Here is an 11920-nt window from a genome sequence, read left to right on the forward strand (position 1 = left end):
CTGGCCCCCCTACCTCTGCGGAAGCACAGTGCCCGCTCAGCCCAGTCAAAACTGTTCGCTGCTCTGGCACCCCAATGGTGGAACAAGCTCCCTCACGACGCAAGGACAGCGGAGTCACTCACCACCTTCCGGAGACACTTGAAACCTCACCTCTTTAAGGAATACCTGGGATAGGATAAAAGTAATCATTCTACCCTCCCCCTACCCCACCCACCCCCAAAAAAAAAAAAAAAAAAAAAAAAAAGAAGAAGATATATATATATATATTGTAAAGTGGTTGTCCCACTGGCTATCATAAGGTGAATGCACCAATTTGTAAGTCGCTCTGGATAAGAGCGTCTGCTAAATGATGAAAATGTAATGAAAAAGTCCACTTTTTTGTGTGTATTACGCGATTTTCATCACAATGCATTTTGTGTGTATTACACAATTTTATTTCTTCATAGCGCATTTGTGTACATTACACGAATTCCAATTTGTTGAGGATAATGTTAGCTACTGTGGAATGAAATATACATGGTTTCATCAACTAACATTTGCTAGGCTAGGGGTTAAGGTTAGGGGTTACAGTTTAGGGGTTAGGGTTAGTTAACATGATAGCTAATTAGTTAAAGGGTTATGTTTAGGAGTTAGGTTAAAGGGGAAGGGTTAGCTAACGTGCTAAGCAGTTGCAATGTACAGAGCATTTGGAAAGTATTAAGACCCCTTGACTTTTTCCACATTTTGTTACATTACAGCCATAATCTAAAATGGATGAAATTGTTTATTTTGCAAAAACAGGTTTTTAGAATTTTTTGCAAATATATCAACAAAGAATAAATGGAAATATCACATTTACGTAAGTATTCAAACCATTTACTCAGTACTTTGTTGAAGCACCTTTGGCATCGATTACAGCCTTGAGTCTTCTTGGGTATGAAGCTACAAGCTTGGCGCACCTGTATTTGGGGAGTTTCCCATCCTCTCAAGCTCTGTCAGGTTGGATAGGGAGCGTCGCTGCAAAGCTATTTTCAGGTCTCTCCAGAAATGTTAGATCGGGTTTAAGTCCGGGATCTGCCTGGTCCACTCAAGGACATTCAGAGACTTGTCACGAAGCCACTCCAGCATTGTATTGTTTGTGTGCTTAGGGTCGTTGTCCTGTGAACCTTCACCCCAGCTCTGGAGCAGGTTTTCATCAAGAATCTCTCTGTACTTTGCTCCGTTCCTCTTTACCTCAATCGTGACTAGTCTCTCAGTCCCTGCAACTGAAAAACATCCCCACAGCATGATGCTGCCACCACAATGCTTCACCGTAGGGATGGTGCCAGGTTTCCTCCAGCCGTGACGCTGGGCATTCAAGCCAAAGATTTCAATCTTGGTTTCGTCAGACCAGAGAATCTTGTTTCTCATGGTCTGAGAGTCATTAGGTGCCTTTTGGCCAACTCCAAGCAGGCTTTTATGTGCCTTTTACTAAGAAGTGGCATCTGTCTGGCCACTCTACCATAAAGGCCTGATTGATGGAGTGCTGCAGACATGATTGTCCTTCTGGAAGGTTCTCCCATCTCCACAGAGGAACTCTGGAGCTCTGTCAGAGTGTATATCGGGTTCTTGGTCACCTCCCTGACCAAGGCCCTTCTCAACCCGATTGCTCCATTTAAGAATGATGGAGGCCACTGTGTTCTTGGGGACCTTCAATGCTACAGACTTTTTTTGGTACCCTTCCCCAGATCTGTGCCTCGACACAATCCTGTCTTGGAGCTCTACGGACAATTCCTTCGACCTCATTGCTTTGTTTTTGCTCTGACTGTCAACTGTGGGACCTTATATAGACAAGTGTGTGCCTGTCCAAATCGCGTCCAATCAATTGAATTTACCACAGGTGGACTCCAATCAAGTTGTAGAAACATCTCAAGGATGATCAATGGACATTTTGAGTGTCATAGCAAAGGGTCTGAATACTTATGTAAATAAGGTATTTATGTGTTTTAATTTTAATTTTAATACATTTGTAAAAATTTATAAAAACCTGTTTTCACTTTGTCATTATGGCGTATTTTGTGTAGATTGATGAGAAAAAATACATATTTAATTAATTTTAGAATAAGGCTGTATCGTAACCAAATGTGGAAAAAGGGAAGGGGTCTGCATACTTTCCGAATGCACTGTAGCTAATTAGCGAACATGTTTAAGTTGTCCATGATGAGACTTGAACACACAACCTTTGGGTTGCTAGATGTTCAATTTCAGCCTCAGAGCTTGATCAGATTCAATAGCAGCCTCCGAGGCTGATAAATCAGGATGCCTGCAAGGAGCTTTACCTATGAAAGAGCCTACAAGGCAGAATCCTGATTTATCAGCCTCTGAGGCTGCTATTGAATCTGATCAAGCTCTGAGGCTGAAATTGAATCTGATCAGCCTGTCAGGAATGGAGCTCACCCATTATGTAAATTGAAATATTATCCATAAAACATGAAGTGTCCCTTACAATTATACACATATCAGTTATGCAAGCTAACAACCAGCATAGATAACAAGCTAGCTATCTAGCTAACAAGACTAGCTAGCTAACTAGCTAGCTCACTCGCTCACAAGACTAGCCAAGTTAGCTATGTTTGCTTGCATGCGATTGGCTGTGGTCTTGGGGGTGGCACACAGCCTGGGAGACAGACTTGCCTGTCAGGCATCGTTCAGGGCTTAAATGCCTCACAAGTCTTAGCTCCCCCACGAGCTCTTAGCTCCAAACACAAATGAAAGCATGATGTTAGCATGAAATGTGCCATCCCTAAGTGTAGCATTCAATAAAAACGTATATGTGCTGATCCACCGAGTGCTCTGCCGTCTCAGCCATACTGTCAATCTATCATAACTTTTGTTATGTCGTGATCATGAGATAAATCAAATCAAATCAAATTGTATTTGCCACATGCGCCGAATACAACAGGTGTAGACATATACAGTGAAATGCTTACTTATAAGCCCTTAACCAACAAATTAAAAAAGTGTTAAGTAAAAACAATAAAAGCAAATAACTAAAGAGCAGCATTAAAATAAAATAAGAGTAGGGAGGCTATATACAGGGGGGTACCAGTACAGAGTCAATGTGTGGGGGCACCGGCTAGTCGAAGAAATTGAGGTAATATGTACATGTGGTAGAGTTAAAGTGACTATGCATAAATAATAAACATTGTAGCACCAGTGAAAAAGAGGGGGATGGCGTGGGGTGGGGAGGCAGTGCAAATAGCCATGATTAGCTGTTCAGGAGTCTTATGGCTTGGGGGTAGAAGATATTGAGAAGCCTTTTGGACCTAGACTTGGCGCTCCGGTACCGCTTACCGTGCGGTAGCAGAGAGAACAGTCTATGACTAGGGTGCCTGGAGTCTTTGACAATTTTTTGGGCCTTCCTCTGACACCGCCTGGTATAGAGTTCCTGGATGGCAGGAAGCTTTTCCCCAGTGATGTACTGGGCCGTACGCACTACCCTCTGTAGAGCCTTAAGGTCGGAGGCCGAGCAGTTGCCATAACAGGCGGTGATGCAACCAGTCAGGATGCTCTCGATGGTGCAGCTGTAGAACATTTTGAGGATCTGAGGACCCATGCCAAATCTTTTCAGTCTCCTGAGGGGGAATAGGCTTTGTCGTGCCCTCTTTACGACTGTCTTGGTGTGTTTGGACCATGATAGGTTGTTGGTGATGTGGACACCAAGGAACTTGAAGCTCTCAACCTGTTCCACTACAGCCCTGTCGATGAGAATGGGGGCGTGCTCAATCATCTTTTTTTTTCCTGTAGTCCACAATCATCTCCTTTGTCTTGATCACGTTAAGGGAGAGGTTGTTATCCTTGCACCATACGAGGTCTCTGACCTCCTCCCTATAGGCTGTCTCATTGTTGTATCGTCTGCAAATTTAATGATGGTGTTGGAGTCGTGCCTGGCCATGCAGTCATGGGTGAACAGGGAGTACAGGAGGGGACTGAGCACGCACCTCATGTTGAGGATCAAGGTGGCAGATGTGTTGTTACCTACCCTTACCACATGGGGGCGGCCCGTCAGGAAGTCCAGGATCCAGTTGCAGAGGGAGGTGTTTAGTCCCAGGATCCTTAGCTTAGTGATGAGCTTTGAGGGCACTATGGTGTTGAACGCTGAGCTGTAGTCAATGAATAGCATTCTCATGTAGGTGTTCCTCTTGTCCAGGTGGGAAGGGGCAGTGTGGAGTGCAATAGAATTTGCCTCATCTGTGGATCTGTTGGGGCGGTATGCAAATTGGAGTGGGTCTAGGGTTTCTGGGATAATGTTGTTGACGTGAGCCTTGACCAGCCTTTCAAAGCACTTCATGGCTACAGACGTGGGTGCTACGAGTCGGTAGTCATTTAGGCAGGTTATCTTAGTGTCCTTGGGCACAGGGACTATGGTGGTCTGCTTGAAACATGTTGGTATTACAGACTCAGTATGGGACATGTTGAAAATGTCAGTGAAGACACTTGCCAGTTGGTCAGCACATGCTCGGAGTACACGTCCTGGTAATCCATCTGGCCCTGCGGCCTTGTGAATGTTGACCTACTTAAAAGACTTACTCACATCGGCTACGGAGAGCGTGATCACATAGTCATCCGGAACAGCTGATGCTCTCATGCATGCTTCAGTGTTGCTTGCCTCGAAGCGAGCATAGAAGTGATTTAGCTCGTCTGGTAGGCTTGTGTCACTGGGCAGCTCGTGGCTGTGCTTCCCTTTGTAATGTGTAATAGTTTTCAAGCCTTGTCACATCCGACGAGCATCAGAGCCGGTGTAGTATGATTCAATCTTAGTCCTGTATTGACTCTTTGCCTGTTTGATGGTTCGTCGGAGAGCATAGCGGGATTTGTTATAAGCGTCCGGGTTAGAGTCCAGCTCCTTCAAAGTGGCAGCTCTACCCTTTAGCTCAGTGCAGATGTTGCCTGTAATCCATGGCTTCTGGTTGGGGTATGTACGTACGGTCACTGTGGGGACGACGTCATCGATGCACTTATTGATGAAGCCAGTGACTGATGTGGTGTACTCCTCAATGCTATCTGAAGAATCCTGGAACATATTCCAGTCTGTGCTTGCAAAACAGTCCTGTAGCTTAGCATCAGCATCATCTGACCAATTTTTAATTAACTGAGTCACTGGTACTTCCTGCTTTAGTTTTTGCTTATATGCATAGAGTTATGGTCAGATTTGCCAAATGGAGGGCGAGGGAGAGCTTTGTATGCGTCTCTGTTTGTGGAGTAAAGGTGGTCTAGAGTTTTTTTTTCCTCTGGTTGCACATTTAACATGCTGGTAGAAATTAGGTAGAACGGATTTAAGTTTCCCCGCATTAAAGTCACCGGCCACTAGGAGCGCTGCCTCTGGATGAGCGTTTTCCTGTTTACTTATGGCCTTATACAGCTCATTGAGTGAAATCTTAGTGCCAGCATCGGTTTGTGGTGGTAGATAGACAGCTACGAAAAATATAGATGAAAACAATTGGTAAATAGTGTCGTCTACAGCTTATCATGAGATACTCTACCTCCGGCGAGCAAAACCTTGAGACTTCCTTAGTATTAGATTTTATGCACCAGCTGTTGTTTACAACTATACACAGACCGCCACCCCTTGTCTTACCTGAGTCAGCCATTCTATCCTGCCGAATGTAGCGTATGTCCCGCCAGCTGTATGTTATCCATGTCGATGTTCAGCCACGACTCTGTGAAACATAAGATATAACCGTTTTTAATGTCCCATTGGTAAGATAACCTTAATCTTAGGTCATCCAATTTGTTTTCAAATGATTGAACATTGGCTAATAGGATTGATGGAAGAGGCAGTTTACTCACTCGCCGTTGGATCCTTACAAGGCACCCCGACCTACGTCCACGATATCTTCATCTCGTTCTCATGTGAATGACGGGGATTTGGGCTTTGTCGGGTGTCTGTAGGATATCCTTTGCGTCCGACTCGTTGAAGAAAAAAATCTTAGTCCAATACTAGGTGAGTAATCCCTGTCCTGATATCCAGAAGCTCTTTTTGGTCATAAGAGACAGTGGCAGAAACATTATGTACAGAACATTATGTATCTTCTCCGGCGCCACTATGGAGGATCCAAACACTCCCCAATGTTTCCCCAGGTGAAGTAAATAAGTTGTGATCTCGACATAACTAAGGAAACCTTTTTTTATTCATATGTCCTCTCTGGACAGTTCATGTCACATTTATCTATTTTCTCGTCTGCTACCATTTGAAACCTGTATGTAAAAGTGCATTTTATTTCTCCCTTAAAGACAATACATTTTTAGTGCTAACTATTAGCTTGCTGTTGTCTTTTGATGGTTACTGGTAAAAGCTCCACACCCTCTGCCAGACCGATGGCCGCTTGTGTCCAGTGCACAAACTTTCTTCAGTGGGGTTAGGGGAAACAAAATACAATGAAGACAAGACAAAATGTACTCTCAAAAGCTTTACATAAGGCAACATACAGTATGTCACAGCATGCCATTAGCTTAGTTTTAATGAAGATACTGTAGACAGTGGGAACCTGATATGTTAGCTCACCTACTCTGAGATTGTTCATGAATACACATGCCCACAGCCGGTTTGAATTCATGTATAATATTATACTGCATATCACCATTTTGGATTGGAGTTTTCTAACAGCATCACACACCACCACTGGCGTAAAGCTGGCATGTCAGCCTACAAGACAAAGGAAAAAAAAAGTAGACACAGTCACTTATTTGGACTAATTTCTGTAAAATCAAAGACGATGTACAGAGCGTACTGTAAAAAATTGTTATGGTGTTTACAAAGTCTTATTTGATGCCAAATGAATGGACAGCCAACACCAATCAACCAATCAACCTTACCATCAACATGAAAATTCCACAGTCAGTAGAACCCATCTGTTTTGGAAGCTCCTAGTCGAAAGGGATAAACTAACATGTTTTACATGTACCTACACCTGCCATGTAGTGTACTTTTCTGTTGGGGTATACTGTTTTGGCAAAGGCAAGACAGAGAACTTTAACTTATCATGTCAAAGCCATTCTTTGTTGTCCATGGACCTGGAGCTATCTGCTGTGCAATGTTCCTGACTAAGGGACAGAGATTCAATACTAATCAGAAAACTAAAGTGCACAAAGAGCATGCACTCTAACAAAATTATTATGGTCTGAAGAACTAGACCTTCTGCATGTTTAGCGCAACACAACTTAGACACAAAACTAAGGAACTGCACACTACAACATAGGCCATGTCACCAAATCCATGATCATCTGCTCTTTGTGCATACTTCATGACTAATTATTGTTTACCATTGTTCATTTAACAGCTTTTAGGCGATTTCCACATAGTGCTTCATATGGGTGTTAGATTTGAGCTGCAAGGTCTCATATTAAGAGGCTAGAAAGTATTCATGTCATAAAAACTCAAAGTAGTAATAATTTGACCAAATGGTATTTCATTACATTCCATAACTTAACGGTAAAGTTAGATGACGATCTCTTTAGATTGGTGGCACCCAGGTTGAAATGCTGCAACAAATATGTTTTTGTCGTGCAAAACTAAGGACTTACAGCACAGCCACAAAAAGCTTGTTTAAGTTATATATGCCGACATACCTTACACTGTGCAATTTCCTCAGTGATGTTGAAGCAAACATTTGCCACCTAAAATAAATATAAATCACCCAAGGACTCACACATTTTTCTATGAATTGCGTTAACGTTAATAACACTAACAGAGTGCATTTAGTGAAGTAGTTAACATTTTCAATGGACACAAGTAAAAAATGTCATATTACAAACAATTCATTCTACTGCTTTCAGTGTACAATAGTTCAGGTACTGTATTAGATTTAATGAATTACTGTGGTATTTTTCAGTTTATTTAAGACAGCATGGAAGGAGATGGGAGGAGATGAGGAGAGAAAGTGCAGAAACTGGCGGGGGTAGGATTCAATCCCATGCCACAGTGAGCTTATGAGGCGGGGAGCATGCTGATGTCATGGCCTAGCAATAGCCCAACCGACATCAATTACATGTATATACCATTACCCCAAGGTCCCAGGTTCAATACCTGGGTCGGCAGTCTGGCCTGTCCTCTCTCTTGTCTGTCTCTTGTCTGTCTCCCTGTCTACTTTTCTACAATGTAAATAATGTAAGAAATCCAATAAAAATAATCACACAAAAAATTATAATGCGGAGAGTGTTGCCTCTACACCACTGCTCAAACACACAACTTCATTGTTTATAAATAAGTTATTTGATTATTTCTACAAAGTGGCGCAGTGGTGTAAGGCACTACATCACAGTGCTAGCTGTGCCACTAGAGATCCTGGTTTGAATCCAGACTCTGTCGTAGCTGGCCGTGACTGGGAGACCCATGGGGCAGCGCACAATTAGCCAGCGTCGTCCAGGGTAGGGGAGGGATGTAGCTCAGTTGGTAGAGCATGGTGTTTGCAACGCCAGGGTTGTGGGTTCGATTCCCATGGGGGCCAGTATGAAAATGGATGCACTCACTTAACTGTAAGTGGCTTCTTCCTTGCTGAGCGGCTTTTCATGTTATGTCGATATAGGACTCGTTTTTACTGTGGATATAGATACTTTTGTACCTGTTTCCTCCAGCATCTTCACAAGGTCCTTTGCTGTTGTTCTGGCATTGATTTGCACATTTCGCACCAAAGTACATTAATCTCTAGGAGACAGAACGCGTCTCCTTCCTGAGCGGTATGACGGCTGCGTGGTCCCATGGTGTTTATACTTGCGTACTATTGTTTGTACAGATGAACGTGGTACCTTCAGGCGTTTGGAAATTGCTCCCAAGGATGAACCAGACTTGTGGAGGTCTATTATTTTTTCTGAGGTCTTGGCTGATTTCTTTCGATTTTGCCATGATGTCAAGCAAAGAGGCACTGAGTTTGAAGGTAGGCCTTGAAATACATCCACAGGTACACCTCCAATTGACTAAAATTATGTAAATTAGCCTTTCAGAAGCTTCTAAAGCCATTACATCATTTTCTGGAATTTTTCCAAGCTGTTTAAAAGCACAGTCAACTTAGTGTATGTAAACTTCTGACCCACTGGAATTGTGATACAGTGAATTATAAGTGAAATAATCTGTCTGTAAACAATTGTTGGAAAAATTATTTGTATCATGCACAAAGTACATGTCCTAACCGACTTGCCAAAACTATAGTTTGTTACCAAGAAATTTGTGGAGTGGTTGAAAAAACGAGTTTTAATGACTCCAACCTAAGTGTATGTAAACTTCCGACTTCAACTGTATATGTTTATGGTCCAATAACATATTTAAAATCATCCATCTACCTTGAGGATCTGTTTGGAGAATTTGCACGTTCAGATCAAAGTTACTGTTAATTAATATCATCACCCTTTTTGGATTTCTTTGCCCATGGGAGAAATATATTATATATTTGATTAACCACTGTCAAGTCCTAGGTGATAGAAATCAGATATCAGATACCTATCCACTATTTAAATGAAGGACTTTCTAGTCTCTTCAAAGGTGGGTCGGAATGTCTTCCTGCCAATCTGGTGTTGGGAGGACCACTGGCAGAATTCTTAAAGTGATGTCACCTTGTCTATCTGGAGAGAAGGATGTTTAGTGAATAACTTGATTGTTTCAGGCTCAACATTTATGCACATCTGAGGCACCACAAGCAGGGTCATTTCAAACTATACCTGCACTTCAAAGATAAGATCTTTGGCCTGCTTCTCTAAAATTGATTTTTGGGGGGTTTGTATCATTTGATTTACACAACATGCCTTCCACTTTGAAGATGCAAAATATTTTTTATTGTGAAACAAACAAGAAACAAGACAAAAAAACAGAAAACTTGGACGTGCATAACTATTCACCCCCCCAAAGTCAATACTTTGTAGAGCCACCTTTTGCAGCAATTACAGCAGCAAGTCTCTTGGGGTATGTCTCTATAAGCTTGGCACATCTAGCCACTGGGATTTTTGCTCATTCTTCAAGGCAAAACTTCTCCATCTCCTTCAAGTTGGATGGGTTCCGCTGGTGTACAGCAATCTTTAAATCATACCACAGATTCTCAATTGGATTGAGGTCTGGGCTTTGACTAGGCCATTCCAAGACATTTAAATGTTTCCCCTTAAACCACTCAAGTGTTGCTTTAGCAGTATGCTTACGGTCATTGTCCTGCTGGAAGGTGAACCTCCATCCCAGTCTCAAATATCTGGAAGACTGAAACAGGTTTCCCTCAAGAATTTCCCTATATTTTGAGCCGTCTATCATTCCTTCAATTCTGACCAGTTTCCCAGTCCCTGCCGATGAAAAACATTCCCACAGCATGATGCTGCCACCACCATGCTTCACTGTGGGGATGGTGTTCTCGGGGTGATGAGAGGTGTTGCGTTTGCGCCAGACATAACGTTTTCCTTGATGGCCAATAAGCTCAATTTTTGTCTCATCTGACCAGAGTACCCTCTTCCATATGTTTGGGGAGTCTCCCAGATGGCTTATGGCGAACACAAAACGTGTTTGCTTATTTTTTTCTTTAAGCAATGGCTTTTTTCTGGCCACTCTTCCATAAAGCCCAGCTCTGTGGAGTGTACGGCTTAAAGTGGTCCTATGGACAGATACTCCAATCTCCGCTGTGGAGCTTTGCAGCTCCTTCAGAGTTATCTTTGGTCTCTTTGTTGCCTCTCTGATTAATGGCATCCTTGCCTGGTCCGTGAGTTTTGGTGGGCGGCCCTCTCTTTGCAGGTTTGTTGTGGTGCCATATTCTTTCAATTTTTTAATAATGGAATTAATGGTGTTCCGTGGGATGTTCAAAGTGTCGGATATTTTTGTATAAGGCTACCCTGATCTCTACTTCTCCACAACTTTGTCCCTGACCTGTTTGGAGAGCTCCTTGGTCTTCATGGTGCCGCTTCCTTGGTGGTTCCCCTTGCTTAGTGGTGTTACAGACTCTGGGGCCTTTGAGAACAGGTGTATATATACTGAGTGTCAAACGAACTGATGTGGATGTGGTGTAGGAGTCAGGCGCAGGACACAGAGGCTTCGTCCAACAGACTTTACTAGTCAAATGTGACAAAATACAAAACACGGCCTCGAAAACAAACAGAGGCGAGCGATTACGCAAACTGTGCGTAAAAACACCAAACAAACAAACAGAGCGAAAACACGCAGCTCCTATTGACAGGCAGACAATAACACACAACACAAGACTAACCAAACGAGAAACTTATAGGATAAATAATTAACCAAACAGGAAACAGGTGTACACAATCAGACAAAACCAAACAGACATCGAAAACATCAAACGGTGATAGCTAATACTCCGGGGACGACGACCGCCGAAACCTGCCCGAACAAGGAGGAGGAGCAGCCTCGGCCGAAACCGTGACAGTACCCCCCCCTTGACGCGCGGCTCCAGCCGTGCGCCGACCCCGGCTTCGGGGACGACCAGGAGGACGCGGAGCAGGGCGCGTAGGGTGTCCACGGTGGAACTCCGTCAGGAGAGACGGGTCTAGGATGTCTCTCCTCGGCACCCAGCACCGTTCCTCCGGACCGTACCCCTCCCACTCCACGAGATATTGGAGACCCCCCATCCGACGTCTCGAATCCAAGATGGACCGAACAGTGTACGCCGGAGCCCCCTCGATGTCCAGTGGGGGCGGAGGAGTCTCCCTGATCTCATCGTCCTGGAGTGGACCAGCTACCACCGGCCTGAGAAGAGACACATGGAACGAGGGGTTAATATTCTTATAATCAATAGGCAATTGTAACCTGTAACACACCTCGTTCAATCTTCTCAGGACTTTAAAAGGCCCCACAAACCGCCGACCCAGTTTCCGGCAGGGCAGGCGGAGGGGCAGGTTTCTGGTAGAGAGCCAGACTCGATCACCAGGTGCGTACACCGGCCCCTCACTGCGGTGGAGATCGGCGCTCGCTTTCTGACGACGG

The sequence above is a fragment of the Coregonus lavaretus genome (genome assembly GCF_964263955.1).
Source record: "Coregonus lavaretus genome assembly, chromosome: 16".
Taxonomy (NCBI): domain Eukaryota; kingdom Metazoa; phylum Chordata; class Actinopteri; order Salmoniformes; family Salmonidae; genus Coregonus; species Coregonus lavaretus.